This window comes from Phalangium opilio, unplaced genomic scaffold (genome assembly GCF_054372755.1).
Source record: "Phalangium opilio isolate 3A_F unplaced genomic scaffold, DU_Popi_V2 ptg000352l_1, whole genome shotgun sequence".
NCBI lineage: Eukaryota > Metazoa > Arthropoda > Arachnida > Opiliones > Phalangiidae > Phalangium > Phalangium opilio.
In genome coordinates this window covers 3459922-3474518 of record NW_028324228.1, presented here as the reverse complement: position 1 = coordinate 3474518, position 14597 = coordinate 3459922, and the positions used below count along the sequence as shown (strand labels likewise).

Genomic DNA, 14597 nt, shown 5'->3' with positions numbered 1-14597 from the left:
GCATGCGCGATAGTCACTAATTAAATGAAAAAGAGAGTTTGAAGAAAAAGTAACCCAATAAAATACTCTACGCTAGAAATAATGGTCAAGGCGATTTCTGAACCCTTTACTTTTCGAGAAACGTTATTGGTTTTACAAAAAATGTGCACGATTTTGAGAGTCAAAGAAACGAGATCGTACGGGTTGCACCGGCCGGGAATCGAACCCGGACCTCCCGCTTGGAAGGCGAGAATTCTACCATTGAACTACCGATGCTTGCATAGGTCACACTTCGATACGACACACAAAAGAAGCCTAGATTAGTGTACATTTAAAAAACCGCTCCCCGGCGGGGAATCGAACCCCGGTCTCTCGCGTGACAGGCGAGGATACTCACCACTATACTACCGAGGATGAATCAAATTTGGTTATCTCAGTTTTTTAATCTTATAGTACTTCTATCCGAATTTTCTACCATTGAACTACCGATGCTTGCATAGGTCACACTTCGATATGACACACAAAAGAAGCCTAGATTAGTATACATATAATAAACCGCTCCCCGGCGGGGAATCGAACCCCGGTCTCTCGCGTGACAGGCGAGGATACTCACCACTATACTACCGAGCATGAATGAAAGCTGGTTATCTCAGTTTTTAAACTTATAGTACTTCTATCCGAATTTTTTTCGCAAAGTCCCGGAGCATGTGCAATAGTCAGTAATTAAATGAAAAAGTGAGTTTGAAGAAAAAGTAACCCTATAAAATACTCTACGCTAGAAATAATGGTCTAGGCGATTTCTGAACACTTTACTTTTCGAGAAACGTTATTGGTTTTACAAAAAATGTGCACGATTTTGAGAGTCAAAGAAACGAGATCGTACGGGTTGCACCGGCCGGGAATCGAACCCGGACCTCCCGCTTGGAAGGCGAGAATTCTACCATTGAACTACCGATGCTTGCATAGGTCACACTTCGATACGACACACAAAAGAAGCCTAGATTAGTGTACATTTAAAAAACCGCTCCCCGGCGGGGAATCGAACCCCGGTCTCTCGCGTGACAGGCGAGGATACTCACCACTATACTACCGAGGATGAATCAAATTTGGTTATCTCAGTTTTTTAATCTTATAGTACTTCTATCCGAATTTTCTACCATTGAACTACCGATGCTTGCATAGGTCACACTTCGATATGACACACAAAAGAAGCCTAGATTAGTATACATATAATAAACCGCTCCCCGGCGGGGAATCGAACCCCGGTCTCTCGCGTGACAGGCGAGGATACTCACCACTATACTACCGAGCATGAATGAAAGCTGGTTATCTCAGTTTTTAAACTTATAGTACTTCTATCCGAATTTTTTTCGCAAAGTCCCGGAGCATGTGCAATAGTCAGTAATTAAATGAAAAAGTGAGTTTGAAGAAAAAGTAACCCTATAAAATACTCTACGCTAGAAATAATGGTCTAGGCGATTTCTGAACACTTTACTTTTCGAGAAACGTTATTGGTTTTACAAAAAATGTGCACGATTTTGAGAGTCAAAGAAACGAGATCGTACGGCTTGCACCGGCCGGGAATCGAACCCGGACCTCCCGCTTGGAAGGCGAGAATTCTACCATTGAACTACCGATGCTTGCATAGGTCACACTTCGATACGACACACAAAAGAAGCCTAGATTAGTGTACATTTAAAAAACCGCTCCCCGGCGGGGAATCGAACCCCGGTCTCTCGCGTGACAGGCGAGGATACTCACCACTATACTACCGAGGATGAATCAAATTTGGTTATCTCAGTTTTTTAATCTTATAGTACTTCTATCCGAATTTTCTACCTTTGAACTACCGATGCTTGCATAGGTCACACTTCGATATGACACACAAAAGAAGCCTAGATTAGTATACATATAATAAACCGCTCCCCGGCGGGGAATCGAACCCCGGTCTCTCGCGTGACAGGCGAGGATACTCACCACTATACTACAGAGCATGAATGAAAGCTGGTTATCTCAGTTTTTTAAACTTATAGTACTTCTATCCGAATTTTTTTCGCAAAGTCCCGGAGCATGTGCAATAGTCAGTAATTAAATGAAAAAGTGAGTTTGAAGAAAAAGTAACCCTATAAAATACTCTACGCTAGAAATAATGGTCTAGGCGATTTCTGAACACTTTACTTTTCGAGAAAGGTTATTGGTTTTACAAAAAATGTGCACGATTTTGAGAGTCAAAGAAACGAGATCGTACGGGTTGCACCGGCCGGGAATCGAACCCGGACCTCCCGCTTGGAAGGCGAGAATTCTACCATTGAACTACCGATGCTTGCATAGGTCACACTTCGATATGACACACAAAAGAAGCCTAGATTAGTATACATATAATAAACCGCTCCCCGGCGGGGAATCGAACCCCGGTCTCTGGCGTGACAGGCGAGGATACTCACCACTATACTACCGAGGATGAATAAAAGTTGGTTATCTCAGTTTTTTAAACTTATAGTACTTCTATCCGAATTTTTTTCGCTTAGTCCCGGAGCATGCGCGATAGTCACTAATTAAATGAAAAAGAGAGTTTGAAGAAAAAGTAACCCAATAAAATACTCTACGCTAGAAATAATGGTCAAGGCGATTTCTGAACCCTTTACTTTTCGAGAAACGTTATTGGTTTTACAAATAATGTGCACGATTTTGAGAGTCAAAGAAACGAGATCGTACGGGTTGCACCGGCCGGGAATCGAACCCGGACCTCCCGCTTGGAAGGCGAGAATTCTACCATTGAACTACCGATGCTTGCATAGGTCACACTTCGATATGACACACAAAAGAAGCCTAGATTAGTATACATATAATAAACCGCTCCCCGGCGGGGAATCGAACCCCGGTCTCTGGCGTGACAGGCGAGGATACTCACCACTATACTACCGAGGATGAATAAAAGTTGGTTATCTCAGTTTTTTAAACTTATAGTACTTCTATCCGAATTTTTTTCGCTTAGTCCCGGAGCATGCGCGATAGTCACTAATTAAATGAAAAAGAGAGTTTGAAGAAAAAGTAACCCAATAAAATACACTACGCTAGAAATAATGGTCAAGGCGATTTCTGAACCCTTTACTTTTCGAGAAACGTTATTGGTTTTACAAATAATGTGCACGATTTTGAGAGTCAAAGAAACGAGATCGTACGGGTTGCACCGGCCGGGAATCGAACCCGGACCTCCCGCTTGGAAGGCGAGAATTCTACCATTGAACTACCGATGCTTGCATAGGTCACACTTCGATATGACACACAAAAGAAGCCTAGATTAGTATACATATAATAAACCGCTCCCCGGCGGGGAATCGAACCCCGGTCTCTCGCGTGACAGGCGAGGATACTCACCACTATACTACCGAGGATGAGTAAAAGTTGGTTATCTCAGTTTTTTAAACTTATAGTACTTCTATCCGAATTTTTTTCGCTAAGTCCCGGAGCATGCGCGATAGTCACTAATTAAATGAAAAAGTGAGTTTGAAGAAAAAGTAACCCAATAAAATACTCTACGCTAGAAATAATGGTCAAGGCGATTTCTGAACCCTTTACTTTTCGAGAAACGTTATTGGTTTTACAAAAAATGTGCACGATTTTGAGAGTCAAAGAAACGAGATCGTACGGGTTGCACCGGCCGGGAATCGAACCCGGACCTCCCGCTTGGAAGGCGAGAATTCTACCATTGAACTACCGATGCTTGCATAGGTCACACTTCGATACGACACACAAAAGAAGCCTAGATTAGTGTACATTTAAAAAACCGCTCCCCGGCGGGGAATCGAACCCCGGTCTCTCGCGTGACAGGCGAGGATACTCACCACTATACTACCGAACATGAATGAAAGCTGGTTATCTCAGTTTTTTAAACTTATAGTACTTCTATCCGAATTTTTTTCGCAAAGTCCCGGAGCATGTGCAATAGTCAGTAATTAAATGAAAAAGTGAGTTTGAAGAAAAAGTAACCCTATAAAATACTCTACGCTAGAAATAATGGTCTAGGCGATTTCTGAACACTTTACTTTTCGAGAAAGGTTATTGGTTTTACAAAAAATGTGCACGATTTTGAGAGTCAAAGAAACGATATCGTACGGGTTGCACCGGCCGGGAATCGAACCCGGACCTCCCGCTTGGAAAAGCGAGAATTCTACCATTGAACTACCGATGCTTGCATACGTCACACTTCGATATGACACACAAAAGAAGCCTAGATTAGTATACATATAATAAACCGCTCCCCGGCGGGGAATCGAACCCCGGTCTCTCGCGTGACAGGCGAGGATACTCACCACTATACTACCGAGGATGAGTAAAAGTTGGTTATCTCAGTTTTTTAAACTTATAGTACTTCTATCCGAATTTTTTTCGCTAAGTCCCGGAGCATGCGCGATAGTCACTAATTAAATGAAAAAGTGAGTTTGAAGAAAAAGTAACCCAATAAAATACTCTACGCTAGAAATAATGGTCTAGGCGATTTCTGAACACTTTACTTTTCGAGAAAGGTTATTGGTTTTACAAAAAATGTGCACGATTTTGAGAGTCAAAGAAACGAGATCGTACGGGTTGCACCGGCCGGGAATCGAACCCGGACCTCCCGCTTGGAAGGCGAGAATTCTACCATTGAACTACCGATGCTTGCATAGGTCACACTTCGATATGACACACAAAAGAAGCCTAGATTAGTATACATATAATAAACCGCTCCCCGGCGGGGAATCGAACCCCGGTCTCTGGCGTGACAGGCGAGGATACTCACCACTATACTACCGAGGATGAATAAAAGTTGGTTATCTCAGTTTTTTAAACTTATAGTACTTCTATCCGAATTTTTTTCGCTAAGTCCCGGAGCATGCGCGATAGTCACTAATTAAATGAAAAAGAGAGTTTGAAGAAAAAGTAACCCAATAAAATACTCTACGCTAGAAATAATGGTCAAGGCGATTTCTGAACCCTTTACTTTTCGAGAAACGTTATTGGTTTTACAAATAATGTGCACGATTTTGAGAGTCAAAGAAACGAGATCGTACGGGTTGCACCGGCCGGGAATCGAACCTGGACCTCCCGCTTGGAAGGCGAGAATTCTACCATTGAACTACCGATGCTTGCATAGGTCACACTTCGATATGACACACAAAAGAAGCCTAGATTAGTATACATATAATAAACCGCTCCCCGGCGGGGAATCGAACCCCGGTCTCTCGCGTGACAGGCGAGGATACTCACCACTATACTACCGAGGATGAGTAAAAGTTGGTTATCTCAGTTTTTTAAACTTATAGTACTTCTATCCGAATTTTTTTCGCTAAGTCCCGGAGCATGCGCGATAGTCACTAATTAAATGAAAAAGTGAGTTTGAAGAAAAAGTAACCCAATAAAATACTCTACGCTAGAAATAATGGTCAAGGCGATTTCTGAACCCTTTACTTTTCGAGAAACGTTATTGGTTTTACAAAAAATGTGCACGATTTTGAGAGTCAAAGAAACGAGATCGTACGGGTTGCACCGGCCGGGAATCGAACCCGGACCTCCCGCTTGGAAGGCGAGAATTCTACCATTGAACTACCGATGCTTGCATAGGTCACACTTCGATATGACACACAAAAGAAGCCTAGATTAGTATACATATAATAAACCGCTCCCCGGCGGGGAATCGAACCCCGGTCTCTCGCGTGACAGGCGAGGATACTCACCACTATACTACCGAGGATGAGTAAAAGTTGGTTATCTCAGTTTTTTAAACTTATAGTACTTCTATCCGAATTTTTTTCGCTAAGTCCCGGAGCATGCGCGATAGTCACTAATTAAATGAAAAAGTGAGTTTGAAGAAAAAGTAACCCAATTATATACTCTACGCTAGAAATAATGGTCAAGGCGATTTCTGAACCCTTTACTTTTCGAGAAACGTTATTGGTTTTACAAAAAATGTGCACGATTTTGAGAGTCAAAGAAACGAGATCGTACGGGTTGCACCGGCCGGGAATCGAACCCGGACCTCCCGCTTGGAAGGCGAGAATTCTACCATTGAACTACCGATGCTTGCATAGGTCACACTTCGATACGACACACAAAAGAAGCCTAGATTAGTGTACATTTAAAAAACCGCTCCCCGGCGGGGAATCGAACCCCGGTCTCTCGCGTGACAGGCGAGGATACTCACCACTATACTACCGAACATGAATGAAAGCTGGTTATCTCAGTTTTTTAAACTTATAGTACTTCTATCCGAATTTTTTTCGCAAAGTCCCGGAGCATGTGCAATAGTCAGTAATTAAATGAAAAAGTGAGTTTGAAGAAAAAGTAACCCTATAAAATACTCTACGCTAGAAATAATGGTCTAGGCGATTTCTGAACACTTTACTTTTCGAGAAAGGTTATTGGTTTTACAAAAAATGTGCACGATTTTGAGAGTCAAAGAAACGAGATCGTACGGGTTGCACCGGCCGGGAATCGAACCCGGACCTCCCGCTTGGAAGGCAAGAATTCTACCATTGAACTACCGATGCTTGCATAGGTCACACTTCGATACGACACACAAAAGAAGCCTAGATTAGTGTACATTTAAAAAACCGCTCCCCGGCGGGGAATCGAACCCCGGTCTCTCGCGTGACAGGCGAGGATACTCACCACTATACTACCGAACATGAATGAAAGCTGGTTATCTCAGTTTTTTAAACTTATAGTACTTCTATCCGAATTTTTTTCGCAAAGTCCCGGAGCATGTGCAATAGTCAGTAATTAAATGAAAAAGTGAGTTTGAAGAAAAAGTAACCCTATAAAATACTCTACGCTAGAAATAATGGTCTAGGCGATTTCTGAACACTTTACTTTTCGAGAAAGGTTATTGGTTTTACAAAAAATGTGCACGATTTTGAGAGTCAAAGAAACGAGATCGTACGGGTTGCACCGGCCGGGAATCGAACCCGGACCTCCCGCTTGGAAGGCGAGAATTCTACCATTGAACTACCGATGCTTGCATAGGTCACACTTCGATACGACACACAAAAGAAGCCTAGATTAGTGTACATTTAAAAAACCGCTCCCCTGCGGGGAATCGAACCCCGGTCTCTCGCGTGACAGGCGAGGATACTCACCACTATACTACAGAACATGAATGAAAGCTGGTTATCTCAGTTTTTCAAACTTATAGTACTTCTATCCGAATTTTTTTCGCAAAGTCCCGGAGCATGTGCAATAGTCAGTAATTAAATGAAAAAGTGAGTTTGAAGAAAAAGTAACCCTATAAAATACTCTACGCTAGAAATAATGGTCTAGGCGATTTCTGAACACTTTACTTTTCGAGAAAGGTTATTGGTTTTACAAAAAATGTGCACGATTTTGAGAGTCAAAGAAACGAGATCGTACGGGTTGCACCGGCCGGGAATCGAACCCGGACCTCCCGCTTGGAAGGCGAGAATTCTACCATTGAACTACCGATGCTTGCATAGGTCACACTTCGATACGACACACAAAAGAAGCCTAGATTAGTGTACATTTAAAAAACCGCTCCCCTGCGGGGAATCGAACCCCGGTCTCTCGCGTGACAGGCGAGGATACTCACCACTATACTACAGAACATGAATGAAAGCTGGTTATCTCAGTTTTTCAAACTTATAGTACTTCTATCCGAATTTTTTTCGCAAAGTCCCGGAGCATGTGCAATAGTCAGTAATTAAATGAAAAAGTGAGTTTGAAGAAAAAGTAACCCTATAAAATACTCTACGCTAGAAATAATGGTCTAGGCGATTTCTGAACCCTTTACTTTTCGAGAAAAGTTATTGGTTTTACAAAAAATGTGCACGATTTTGAGAGTCAAAGAAACGAGATCGTGCGGGTTGCACCGGCCGGGAATCGAACCCGGACCTCCCGCTTGGAAGGCGAGAATTCTACCATTGAACTACCGATGCTTGCATAGGTCACACTTCGATATGACACACAAAAGAAGCCTAGATTAGTATACATATAATAAACCGCTCCCCGGCGGGGAATCGAACCCCGGTCTCTCGCGTGACAGGCGAGGATACTCACCACTATACTACCGAGGATAAATAAAAGTTGGTTATCTCAGTTTTTTAAACTTATAGTACTTCTATCCGAATTTTTTTCGCTAAGTCCCGGAGCATGCGCGATAGTCACTAATTAAATGAAAAAGAGAGTTTGAAGAAAAAGTAACCCAATAAAATATTCTACGCTAGAAATAATGGTCAAGGCGATTTCTGAACCCTTTACTTTTCGAGAAACGTTATTGGTTTTACAAAAAATGTGCACGATTTTGAGAGTCAAAGAAACGAGATCGTACGGGTTGCACCGGCCGGGAATCGAACCCGGACCTCCCGCTTGGAAGGCGAGAATTCTACCATTGAACTACCGATGCTTGCATAGGTCACACTTCGATATGACACACAAAAGAAGCCTAGATTAGTATACATATAATAAACCGCTCCCCGGCGGGGAATCGAACCCCGGTCTCTCGCGTGACAGGCGAGGATACTCACCACTATACTACCGAGGATGAGTAAAAGTTGGTTATCTCAGTTTTTTAAACTTATAGTACTTCTATCCGAATTTTTTTCGCTAAGTCCCGGAGCATGCGCGATAGTCACTAATTAAATGAAAAAGTGAGTTTGAAGAAAAAGTAACCCAATAAAATACTCTACGCTAGAAATAATGGTCAAGGCGATTTCTGAACCCTTTACTTTTCGAGAAACGTTATTGGTTTTACAAAAAATGTGCACGATTTTGAGAGTCAAAGAAACGAGATCGTACGGGTTGCACCGGCCGGGAATCGAACCCGGACCTCCCGCTTGGAAGGCGAGAATTCTACCATTGAACTACCGATGCTTGCATAGGTCACACTTCGATACGACACACAAAAGAAGCCTAGATTAGTGTACATTTAAAAAACCGCTCCCCGGCGGGGAATCGAACCCCGGTCTCTCGCGTGACAGGCGAGGATACTCACCACTATACTACCGAACATGAATGAAAGCTGGTTATCTCAGTTTTTTAAACTTATAGTACTTCTATCCGAATTTTTTTCGCAAAGTCCCGGAGCATGTGCAATAGTCAGTAATTAAATGAAAAAGTGAGTTTGAAGAAAAAGTAACCCTTTAAAATACTCTACGCTAGAAATAATGGTCTAGGCGATTTCTGAACACTTTACTTTTCGAGAAAGGTTATTGGTTTTACAGAAAATGTGCACGATTTTGAGAGTCAAAGAAACGATATCGTACGGGTTGCACCGGCCGGGAATCGAACCCGGACCTCCCGCTTGGAAGGCGAGAATTCTACCATTGAACTACCGATGCTTGCATAGGTCACACTTCGATATGACACACAAAAGAAGCCTAGATTAGTATACATATAATAAACCGCTCCCCGGCGGGGAATCGAACCCCGGTCTCTCGCGTGACAGGCGAGGATACTCACCACTATACTACCGAGGATAAATAAAAGTTGGTTATCTCAGTTTTTTAAACTTATAGTACTTCTATCCGAATTTTTTTCGCTAAGTCCCGGAGCATGCGCGATAGTCACTAATTAAATGAAAAAGAGAGTTTGAAGAAAAAGTAACCCAATAAAATATTCTACGCTAGAAATAATGGTCAAGGCGATTTCTGAACCCTTTACTTTTCGAGAAACGTTATTGGTTTTACAAAAAATGTGCACGATTTTGAGAGTCAAAGAAACGAGATCGTACGGGTTGCACCGGCCGGGAATCGAACCCGGACCTCCCGCTTGGAAGGCGAGAATTCTACCATTGAACTACCGATGCTTGCATAGGTCACACTTCGATATGACACACAAAAGAAGCCTAGATTAGTATACATATAATAAACCGCTCCCCGGCGGGGAATCGAACCCCGGTCTCTCGCGTGACAGGCGAGGATACTCACCACTATACTACCGAGGATGAGTAAAAGTTGGTTATCTCAGTTTTTTAAACTTATAGTACTTCTATCCGAATTTTTTTCGCTAAGTCCCGGAGCATGCGCGATAGTCACTAATTAAATGAAAAAGTGAGTTTGAAGAAAAAGTAACCCAATAAAATACTCTACGCTAGAAATAATGGTCAAGGCGATTTCTGAACCCTTTACTTTTCGAGAAACGTTATTGGTTTTACAAAAAATGTGCACGATTTTGAGAGTCAAAGAAACGAGATCGTACGGGTTGCACCGGCCGGGAATCGAACCCGGACCTCCCGCTTGGAAGGCGAGAATTCTACCATTGAACTACCGATGCTTGCATAGGTCACACTTCGATACGACACACAAAAGAAGCCTAGATTAGTGTACATTTAAAAAACCGCTCCCCGGCGGGGAATCGAACCCCGGTCTCTCGCGTGACAGGCGAGGATACTCACCACTATACTACCGAACATGAATGAAAGCTGGTTATCTCAGTTTTTTAAACTTATAGTACTTCTATCCGAATTTTTTTCGCAAAGTCCCGGAGCATGTGCAATAGTCAGTAATTAAATGAAAAAGTGAGTTTGAAGAAAAAGTAACCCTATAAAATACTCTACGCTAGAAATAATGGTCTAGGCGATTTCTGAACACTTTACTTTTCGAGAAAGGTTATTGGTTTTACAGAAAATGTGCACGATTTTGAGAGTCAAAGAAACGATATCGTACGGGTTGCACCGGCCGGGAATCGAACCCGGACCTCCCGCTTGGAAGGCGAGAATTCTACCATTGAACTACCGATGCTTGCATAGGTCACACTTCGATATGACACACAAAAGAAGCCTAGATTAGTATACATATAATAAACCGCTCCCCGGCGGGGAATCGAACCCTGGTCTCTCGCGTGACAGGCGAGGATACTCACCACTATACTACCGAGGATGAATAAAAGTTGTTATCTCAGTTTTTTAAACTTATAGTACTTCTATCCGAATTTTTTTCGCTAAGTCCCGGAGCATGCGCGATAGTCACTAATTAAATGAAAAAGTGAGTTTGAAGAAAAAGTAACCCTATAAAATACTCTACGCTAGAAATAATGGTCTAGGCGATTTCTGAACACTTTACTTTTCGAGAAAGGTTATTGGTTTTACAAAAAATGTGCACGATTTTGAGAGTCAAAGAAACGAGATCGTACGGGTTGCACCGGCCGGGAATCGAACCCGAACCTCCCGCTTGGAAGGCGAGAATTCTACCATTGAACTACCGATGCTTGCATAGGTCACACTTCGATATGACACACAAAAGAAGCCTAGATTAGTATACATATAATAAACCGCTCCCCGGCGGGGAATCGAACCCCGGTCTCTCGCGTGACAGGCGAGGATACTCACCACTATACTACCGAGGATGAGTAAAAGTTGGTTATCTCAGTTTTTTAAACTTATAGTACTTCTATCCGAATTTTTTTCGCTAAGTCCCGGAGCATGCGCGATAGTCACTAATTAAATGAAAAAGTGAGTTTGAAGAAAAAGTAACCCAATAAAATACTCTACGCTAGAAATAATGGTCAAGGCGATTTCTGAACCCTTTACTTTTCGAGAAACGTTATTGGTTTTACAAAAAATGTGCACGATTTTGAGAGTCAAAGAAACGAGATCGTACGGGTTGCACCGGCCGGGAATCGAACCCGGACCTCCCGCTTGGAAGGCGAGAATTCTACCATTGAACTACCGATGCTTGCATAGGTCACACTTCGATACGACACACAAAAGAAGCCTAGATTAGTGTACATTTAAAAAACCGCTCCCCGGCGGGGAATCGAACCCCGGTCTCTCGCGTGACAGGCGAGGATACTCACCACTATACTACCGAACATGAATGAAAGCTGGTTATCTCAGTTTTTTAAACTTATAGTACTTCTATCCGAATTTTTTTCGCAAAGTCCCGGAGCATGTGCAATAGTCAGTAATTAAATGAAAAAGTGAGTTTGAAGAAAAAGTAACCCTATAAAATACTCTACGCTAGAAATAATGGTCTAGGCGATTTCTGAACACTTTACTTTTCGAGAAAGGTTATTGGTTTTACAAAAAATGTGCACGATTTTGAGAGTCAAAGAAACGATATCGTACGGGTTGCACCGGCCGGGAATCGAACCCGGACCTCCCGCTTGGAAGGCGAGAATTCTACCATTGAACTACCGATGCTTGCATAGGTCACACTTCGATATGACACACAAAAGAAGCCTAGATTAGTATACATATAATAAACCGCTCCCCGGCGGGGAATCGAACCCCGGTCTCTCGCGTGACAGGCGAGGATACTCACCACTATACTACCGAACATGAATGAAAGCTGGTTATCTCAGTTTTTTAAACTTATAGTACTTCTATCCGAATTTTTTTCGCTAAGTCCCGGAGCATGCGCGATAGTCACTAATTAAATGAAAAAGTGAGTTTGAAGAAAAAGTAACCCTATAAAATACTCTACGCTAGAAATAATGGTCTAGGCGATTTCTGAACACTTTACTTTTCGAGAAAGGTTATTGGTTTTACAAAAAATGTGCACGATTTTGAGAGTCAAAGAAACGAGATCGTACGGGTTGCACCGGCCGGGAATCGAACCCGAACCTCCCGCTTGGAAGGCGAGAATTCTACCATTGAACTACCGATGCTTGCATAGGTCACACTTCGATATGACACACAAAAGAAGCCTAGATTAGTATACATTTAAAAAACCGCTCCCCGGCGGGGAATCGAACCCCGGTCTCTCGCGTGACAGGCGAGGATACTCACCACTATACTACCGAGGATGAACCATATTTGGTTATCTCAGTTTTTTAAACTTATAGTACTTCTATCCGAATTTTTTTCGCTAAGTCCCGGAGCATGCGCGATAGTCACTAATTAAATGAAAAAGTGAGTTTGAAGAAAAAGTAACCCAATAAAATACTCTACGCTAGAAATAATGGTCAAGGCGATTTCTGAACCCTTTACTTTTCGAGAAACGTTATTGGTTTTACAAAAAATGTGCACGATTTTGAGAGTCAAAGAAACGAGATCGTACGGGTTGCACCGGCCGGGAATCGAACCCGGACCTCCCGCTTGGAAGGCGAGAATTCTACCATTGAACTACCGATGCTTGCATAGGTCACACTTCGATATGACACACAAAAGAAGCCTAGATTAGTATACATTTAAAAAACCGCTCCCCGGCGGGGAATCGAACCCCGGTCTCTCGCGTGACAGGCGAGGATACTCACCACTATACTACCGAGGATGAATCAAATTTGGTTATCTCAGTTTTTTAATCTTATAGTACTTCTATCCGAATTTTCTACCATTGAACTACCGATGCTTGCATAGGTCACACTTCGATATGACACACAAAAGAAGCCTAGATTAGTATACATTTAAAAAACCGCTCCCCGGCGGGGAATCGAACCCCGGTCTCTCGCGTGACAGGCGAGGATACTCACCACTATACTACCGAGGATGAATCAAATTTGGTTATCTCAGTTTTTTAATCTTATAGTACTTCTATCCGAATTTTCTACCATTGAACTACCGATGCTTGCATAGGTCACACTTCGATATGACACACAAAAGAAGCCTAGATTAGTATACATATAATACACCGCTCCCCGGCGGGGAATCGAACCCCGGTCTCTCGCGTGACAGGCGAGGATACTCACCACTATACTACCGAGCATGAATGAAAGCTGGTTATCTCAGTTTTTTAAACTTATAGTACTTCTATCCGAATTTTTTTCGCAAAGTCCCGGAGCATGTGCAATAGTCAGTAATTAAATGAAAAAGTGAGTTTGAAGAAGAAGTAACCCTATAAAATACTCTACGCTAGAAATAATGGTCTAGGCGATTTCTGAACACTTTACTTTTCGAGAAAGGTTATTGGTTTTACAAAAAATGTGCACGATTTTGAGAGTCAAAGAAACGAGATCGTACGGGTTGCACCGGCCGGGAATCGAACCCGGACCTCCCGCTTGGAAGGCGAGAATTCTACCATTGAACTACCGATGCTTGCATAGGTCACACTTCGATATGACACACAAAAGAAGCCTAGATTAGTATACATTTAAAAAACCGCTCCCCGGCGGGGAATCGAACCCCGGTCTCTCGCGTGACAGGCGAGGATACTCACCACTATACTACCGAGGATGAACCATATTTGGTTATCTCAGTTTTTTAAACTTATAGTACTTCTATCCGAATTTTTTTCGCTAAGTCCCGGAGCATGCGCGATAGTCACTAATTAAATGAAAAAGTGAGTTTGAAGAAAAAGTAACCCAATAAAATACTCTACGCTAGAAATAATGGTCAAGGCGATTTCTGAACCCTTTACTTTTCGAGAAACGTTATTGGTTTTACAAAAAATGTGCACGATTTTGAGAGTCAAAGAAACGAGATCGTACGGCTTGCACCGGCCGGGAATCGAACCCGGACCTCCCGCTTGGAAGGCGAGAATTCTACCATTGAACTACCGATGCTTGCATAGGTCACACTTCGATATGACACACAAAAGAAGCCTAGATTAGTATACATTTAAAAAACCGCTCCCCGGCGGGGAATCGAACCCCGGTCTCTCGCGTGACAGGCGAGGATACTCACCACTATACTACCGAGGATGAATCAAATTTGGTTATCTCAGTTTTTTAATCTTATAGTACTTCTATCC

The 14597-nt window shown here is 42.6% G+C and overlaps 61 non-coding genes across 61 annotated transcripts; all 61 read right to left on the bottom strand.

Moving 5' to 3' along the window:
- Positions 1–184: 184 nt before the first annotated feature.
- On the bottom strand, positions 185–255 carry TRNAG-UCC (transfer RNA glycine (anticodon UCC)). Its single transcript has one exon. It is a non-coding gene; the product is annotated as a tRNA-Gly (tRNA).
- A 66-nt stretch (positions 256–321) lies between these two features.
- TRNAD-GUC (transfer RNA aspartic acid (anticodon GUC)) lies at positions 322–393 on the bottom strand. Its single transcript has one exon. It is a non-coding gene; the product is annotated as a tRNA-Asp (tRNA).
- Positions 394–537: 144 nt separating this feature from the next.
- On the bottom strand, positions 538–609 carry TRNAD-GUC (transfer RNA aspartic acid (anticodon GUC)). Its single transcript has one exon. It is a non-coding gene; the product is annotated as a tRNA-Asp (tRNA).
- Positions 610–866: 257 nt separating this feature from the next.
- On the bottom strand, positions 867–937 carry TRNAG-UCC (transfer RNA glycine (anticodon UCC)). The gene has a single exon. It is a non-coding gene; the product is annotated as a tRNA-Gly (tRNA).
- Positions 938–1003: 66 nt separating this feature from the next.
- Positions 1004–1075, bottom strand: TRNAD-GUC (transfer RNA aspartic acid (anticodon GUC)). The gene has a single exon. It is a non-coding gene; the product is annotated as a tRNA-Asp (tRNA).
- A 144-nt stretch (positions 1076–1219) lies between these two features.
- Positions 1220–1291, bottom strand: TRNAD-GUC (transfer RNA aspartic acid (anticodon GUC)). The gene has a single exon. It is a non-coding gene; the product is annotated as a tRNA-Asp (tRNA).
- Positions 1292–1548: 257 nt separating this feature from the next.
- On the bottom strand, positions 1549–1619 carry TRNAG-UCC (transfer RNA glycine (anticodon UCC)). Its single transcript has one exon. It is a non-coding gene; the product is annotated as a tRNA-Gly (tRNA).
- Positions 1620–1685: 66 nt separating this feature from the next.
- Positions 1686–1757, bottom strand: TRNAD-GUC (transfer RNA aspartic acid (anticodon GUC)). The gene has a single exon. It is a non-coding gene; the product is annotated as a tRNA-Asp (tRNA).
- A 474-nt stretch (positions 1758–2231) lies between these two features.
- Positions 2232–2302, bottom strand: TRNAG-UCC (transfer RNA glycine (anticodon UCC)). The gene has a single exon. It is a non-coding gene; the product is annotated as a tRNA-Gly (tRNA).
- A 66-nt stretch (positions 2303–2368) lies between these two features.
- TRNAD-GUC (transfer RNA aspartic acid (anticodon GUC)) lies at positions 2369–2440 on the bottom strand. Its single transcript has one exon. It is a non-coding gene; the product is annotated as a tRNA-Asp (tRNA).
- A 258-nt stretch (positions 2441–2698) lies between these two features.
- Positions 2699–2769, bottom strand: TRNAG-UCC (transfer RNA glycine (anticodon UCC)). Its single transcript has one exon. It is a non-coding gene; the product is annotated as a tRNA-Gly (tRNA).
- A 66-nt stretch (positions 2770–2835) lies between these two features.
- Positions 2836–2907, bottom strand: TRNAD-GUC (transfer RNA aspartic acid (anticodon GUC)). The gene has a single exon. It is a non-coding gene; the product is annotated as a tRNA-Asp (tRNA).
- A 258-nt stretch (positions 2908–3165) lies between these two features.
- Positions 3166–3236, bottom strand: TRNAG-UCC (transfer RNA glycine (anticodon UCC)). The gene has a single exon. It is a non-coding gene; the product is annotated as a tRNA-Gly (tRNA).
- Positions 3237–3302: 66 nt separating this feature from the next.
- On the bottom strand, positions 3303–3374 carry TRNAD-GUC (transfer RNA aspartic acid (anticodon GUC)). Its single transcript has one exon. It is a non-coding gene; the product is annotated as a tRNA-Asp (tRNA).
- A 258-nt stretch (positions 3375–3632) lies between these two features.
- On the bottom strand, positions 3633–3703 carry TRNAG-UCC (transfer RNA glycine (anticodon UCC)). The gene has a single exon. It is a non-coding gene; the product is annotated as a tRNA-Gly (tRNA).
- A 66-nt stretch (positions 3704–3769) lies between these two features.
- TRNAD-GUC (transfer RNA aspartic acid (anticodon GUC)) lies at positions 3770–3841 on the bottom strand. The gene has a single exon. It is a non-coding gene; the product is annotated as a tRNA-Asp (tRNA).
- A 396-nt stretch (positions 3842–4237) lies between these two features.
- TRNAD-GUC (transfer RNA aspartic acid (anticodon GUC)) lies at positions 4238–4309 on the bottom strand. Its single transcript has one exon. It is a non-coding gene; the product is annotated as a tRNA-Asp (tRNA).
- A 258-nt stretch (positions 4310–4567) lies between these two features.
- On the bottom strand, positions 4568–4638 carry TRNAG-UCC (transfer RNA glycine (anticodon UCC)). Its single transcript has one exon. It is a non-coding gene; the product is annotated as a tRNA-Gly (tRNA).
- Positions 4639–4704: 66 nt separating this feature from the next.
- TRNAD-GUC (transfer RNA aspartic acid (anticodon GUC)) lies at positions 4705–4776 on the bottom strand. The gene has a single exon. It is a non-coding gene; the product is annotated as a tRNA-Asp (tRNA).
- Positions 4777–5034: 258 nt separating this feature from the next.
- Positions 5035–5105, bottom strand: TRNAG-UCC (transfer RNA glycine (anticodon UCC)). The gene has a single exon. It is a non-coding gene; the product is annotated as a tRNA-Gly (tRNA).
- Positions 5106–5171: 66 nt separating this feature from the next.
- Positions 5172–5243, bottom strand: TRNAD-GUC (transfer RNA aspartic acid (anticodon GUC)). The gene has a single exon. It is a non-coding gene; the product is annotated as a tRNA-Asp (tRNA).
- Positions 5244–5501: 258 nt separating this feature from the next.
- TRNAG-UCC (transfer RNA glycine (anticodon UCC)) lies at positions 5502–5572 on the bottom strand. The gene has a single exon. It is a non-coding gene; the product is annotated as a tRNA-Gly (tRNA).
- A 66-nt stretch (positions 5573–5638) lies between these two features.
- On the bottom strand, positions 5639–5710 carry TRNAD-GUC (transfer RNA aspartic acid (anticodon GUC)). Its single transcript has one exon. It is a non-coding gene; the product is annotated as a tRNA-Asp (tRNA).
- Positions 5711–5968: 258 nt separating this feature from the next.
- On the bottom strand, positions 5969–6039 carry TRNAG-UCC (transfer RNA glycine (anticodon UCC)). The gene has a single exon. It is a non-coding gene; the product is annotated as a tRNA-Gly (tRNA).
- A 66-nt stretch (positions 6040–6105) lies between these two features.
- TRNAD-GUC (transfer RNA aspartic acid (anticodon GUC)) lies at positions 6106–6177 on the bottom strand. Its single transcript has one exon. It is a non-coding gene; the product is annotated as a tRNA-Asp (tRNA).
- A 258-nt stretch (positions 6178–6435) lies between these two features.
- TRNAG-UCC (transfer RNA glycine (anticodon UCC)) lies at positions 6436–6506 on the bottom strand. Its single transcript has one exon. It is a non-coding gene; the product is annotated as a tRNA-Gly (tRNA).
- A 66-nt stretch (positions 6507–6572) lies between these two features.
- TRNAD-GUC (transfer RNA aspartic acid (anticodon GUC)) lies at positions 6573–6644 on the bottom strand. The gene has a single exon. It is a non-coding gene; the product is annotated as a tRNA-Asp (tRNA).
- Positions 6645–6902: 258 nt separating this feature from the next.
- TRNAG-UCC (transfer RNA glycine (anticodon UCC)) lies at positions 6903–6973 on the bottom strand. Its single transcript has one exon. It is a non-coding gene; the product is annotated as a tRNA-Gly (tRNA).
- A 66-nt stretch (positions 6974–7039) lies between these two features.
- TRNAD-GUC (transfer RNA aspartic acid (anticodon GUC)) lies at positions 7040–7111 on the bottom strand. Its single transcript has one exon. It is a non-coding gene; the product is annotated as a tRNA-Asp (tRNA).
- A 258-nt stretch (positions 7112–7369) lies between these two features.
- TRNAG-UCC (transfer RNA glycine (anticodon UCC)) lies at positions 7370–7440 on the bottom strand. The gene has a single exon. It is a non-coding gene; the product is annotated as a tRNA-Gly (tRNA).
- Positions 7441–7506: 66 nt separating this feature from the next.
- TRNAD-GUC (transfer RNA aspartic acid (anticodon GUC)) lies at positions 7507–7578 on the bottom strand. Its single transcript has one exon. It is a non-coding gene; the product is annotated as a tRNA-Asp (tRNA).
- A 258-nt stretch (positions 7579–7836) lies between these two features.
- On the bottom strand, positions 7837–7907 carry TRNAG-UCC (transfer RNA glycine (anticodon UCC)). Its single transcript has one exon. It is a non-coding gene; the product is annotated as a tRNA-Gly (tRNA).
- Positions 7908–7973: 66 nt separating this feature from the next.
- TRNAD-GUC (transfer RNA aspartic acid (anticodon GUC)) lies at positions 7974–8045 on the bottom strand. Its single transcript has one exon. It is a non-coding gene; the product is annotated as a tRNA-Asp (tRNA).
- Positions 8046–8303: 258 nt separating this feature from the next.
- TRNAG-UCC (transfer RNA glycine (anticodon UCC)) lies at positions 8304–8374 on the bottom strand. Its single transcript has one exon. It is a non-coding gene; the product is annotated as a tRNA-Gly (tRNA).
- A 66-nt stretch (positions 8375–8440) lies between these two features.
- Positions 8441–8512, bottom strand: TRNAD-GUC (transfer RNA aspartic acid (anticodon GUC)). Its single transcript has one exon. It is a non-coding gene; the product is annotated as a tRNA-Asp (tRNA).
- A 258-nt stretch (positions 8513–8770) lies between these two features.
- On the bottom strand, positions 8771–8841 carry TRNAG-UCC (transfer RNA glycine (anticodon UCC)). Its single transcript has one exon. It is a non-coding gene; the product is annotated as a tRNA-Gly (tRNA).
- A 66-nt stretch (positions 8842–8907) lies between these two features.
- Positions 8908–8979, bottom strand: TRNAD-GUC (transfer RNA aspartic acid (anticodon GUC)). The gene has a single exon. It is a non-coding gene; the product is annotated as a tRNA-Asp (tRNA).
- Positions 8980–9237: 258 nt separating this feature from the next.
- Positions 9238–9308, bottom strand: TRNAG-UCC (transfer RNA glycine (anticodon UCC)). The gene has a single exon. It is a non-coding gene; the product is annotated as a tRNA-Gly (tRNA).
- Positions 9309–9374: 66 nt separating this feature from the next.
- On the bottom strand, positions 9375–9446 carry TRNAD-GUC (transfer RNA aspartic acid (anticodon GUC)). The gene has a single exon. It is a non-coding gene; the product is annotated as a tRNA-Asp (tRNA).
- A 258-nt stretch (positions 9447–9704) lies between these two features.
- TRNAG-UCC (transfer RNA glycine (anticodon UCC)) lies at positions 9705–9775 on the bottom strand. The gene has a single exon. It is a non-coding gene; the product is annotated as a tRNA-Gly (tRNA).
- Positions 9776–9841: 66 nt separating this feature from the next.
- On the bottom strand, positions 9842–9913 carry TRNAD-GUC (transfer RNA aspartic acid (anticodon GUC)). The gene has a single exon. It is a non-coding gene; the product is annotated as a tRNA-Asp (tRNA).
- A 258-nt stretch (positions 9914–10171) lies between these two features.
- Positions 10172–10242, bottom strand: TRNAG-UCC (transfer RNA glycine (anticodon UCC)). Its single transcript has one exon. It is a non-coding gene; the product is annotated as a tRNA-Gly (tRNA).
- A 66-nt stretch (positions 10243–10308) lies between these two features.
- On the bottom strand, positions 10309–10380 carry TRNAD-GUC (transfer RNA aspartic acid (anticodon GUC)). The gene has a single exon. It is a non-coding gene; the product is annotated as a tRNA-Asp (tRNA).
- Positions 10381–10638: 258 nt separating this feature from the next.
- Positions 10639–10709, bottom strand: TRNAG-UCC (transfer RNA glycine (anticodon UCC)). The gene has a single exon. It is a non-coding gene; the product is annotated as a tRNA-Gly (tRNA).
- Positions 10710–10775: 66 nt separating this feature from the next.
- TRNAD-GUC (transfer RNA aspartic acid (anticodon GUC)) lies at positions 10776–10847 on the bottom strand. Its single transcript has one exon. It is a non-coding gene; the product is annotated as a tRNA-Asp (tRNA).
- A 257-nt stretch (positions 10848–11104) lies between these two features.
- TRNAG-UCC (transfer RNA glycine (anticodon UCC)) lies at positions 11105–11175 on the bottom strand. Its single transcript has one exon. It is a non-coding gene; the product is annotated as a tRNA-Gly (tRNA).
- A 66-nt stretch (positions 11176–11241) lies between these two features.
- On the bottom strand, positions 11242–11313 carry TRNAD-GUC (transfer RNA aspartic acid (anticodon GUC)). Its single transcript has one exon. It is a non-coding gene; the product is annotated as a tRNA-Asp (tRNA).
- Positions 11314–11571: 258 nt separating this feature from the next.
- On the bottom strand, positions 11572–11642 carry TRNAG-UCC (transfer RNA glycine (anticodon UCC)). Its single transcript has one exon. It is a non-coding gene; the product is annotated as a tRNA-Gly (tRNA).
- A 66-nt stretch (positions 11643–11708) lies between these two features.
- TRNAD-GUC (transfer RNA aspartic acid (anticodon GUC)) lies at positions 11709–11780 on the bottom strand. Its single transcript has one exon. It is a non-coding gene; the product is annotated as a tRNA-Asp (tRNA).
- Positions 11781–12038: 258 nt separating this feature from the next.
- Positions 12039–12109, bottom strand: TRNAG-UCC (transfer RNA glycine (anticodon UCC)). The gene has a single exon. It is a non-coding gene; the product is annotated as a tRNA-Gly (tRNA).
- Positions 12110–12175: 66 nt separating this feature from the next.
- TRNAD-GUC (transfer RNA aspartic acid (anticodon GUC)) lies at positions 12176–12247 on the bottom strand. The gene has a single exon. It is a non-coding gene; the product is annotated as a tRNA-Asp (tRNA).
- A 258-nt stretch (positions 12248–12505) lies between these two features.
- Positions 12506–12576, bottom strand: TRNAG-UCC (transfer RNA glycine (anticodon UCC)). The gene has a single exon. It is a non-coding gene; the product is annotated as a tRNA-Gly (tRNA).
- Positions 12577–12642: 66 nt separating this feature from the next.
- Positions 12643–12714, bottom strand: TRNAD-GUC (transfer RNA aspartic acid (anticodon GUC)). Its single transcript has one exon. It is a non-coding gene; the product is annotated as a tRNA-Asp (tRNA).
- Positions 12715–12972: 258 nt separating this feature from the next.
- On the bottom strand, positions 12973–13043 carry TRNAG-UCC (transfer RNA glycine (anticodon UCC)). The gene has a single exon. It is a non-coding gene; the product is annotated as a tRNA-Gly (tRNA).
- A 66-nt stretch (positions 13044–13109) lies between these two features.
- Positions 13110–13181, bottom strand: TRNAD-GUC (transfer RNA aspartic acid (anticodon GUC)). The gene has a single exon. It is a non-coding gene; the product is annotated as a tRNA-Asp (tRNA).
- Positions 13182–13325: 144 nt separating this feature from the next.
- On the bottom strand, positions 13326–13397 carry TRNAD-GUC (transfer RNA aspartic acid (anticodon GUC)). The gene has a single exon. It is a non-coding gene; the product is annotated as a tRNA-Asp (tRNA).
- Positions 13398–13541: 144 nt separating this feature from the next.
- On the bottom strand, positions 13542–13613 carry TRNAD-GUC (transfer RNA aspartic acid (anticodon GUC)). The gene has a single exon. It is a non-coding gene; the product is annotated as a tRNA-Asp (tRNA).
- A 258-nt stretch (positions 13614–13871) lies between these two features.
- On the bottom strand, positions 13872–13942 carry TRNAG-UCC (transfer RNA glycine (anticodon UCC)). The gene has a single exon. It is a non-coding gene; the product is annotated as a tRNA-Gly (tRNA).
- Positions 13943–14008: 66 nt separating this feature from the next.
- On the bottom strand, positions 14009–14080 carry TRNAD-GUC (transfer RNA aspartic acid (anticodon GUC)). The gene has a single exon. It is a non-coding gene; the product is annotated as a tRNA-Asp (tRNA).
- A 258-nt stretch (positions 14081–14338) lies between these two features.
- On the bottom strand, positions 14339–14409 carry TRNAG-UCC (transfer RNA glycine (anticodon UCC)). Its single transcript has one exon. It is a non-coding gene; the product is annotated as a tRNA-Gly (tRNA).
- Positions 14410–14475: 66 nt separating this feature from the next.
- Positions 14476–14547, bottom strand: TRNAD-GUC (transfer RNA aspartic acid (anticodon GUC)). Its single transcript has one exon. It is a non-coding gene; the product is annotated as a tRNA-Asp (tRNA).
- Positions 14548–14597: the final 50 nt, after the last annotated feature.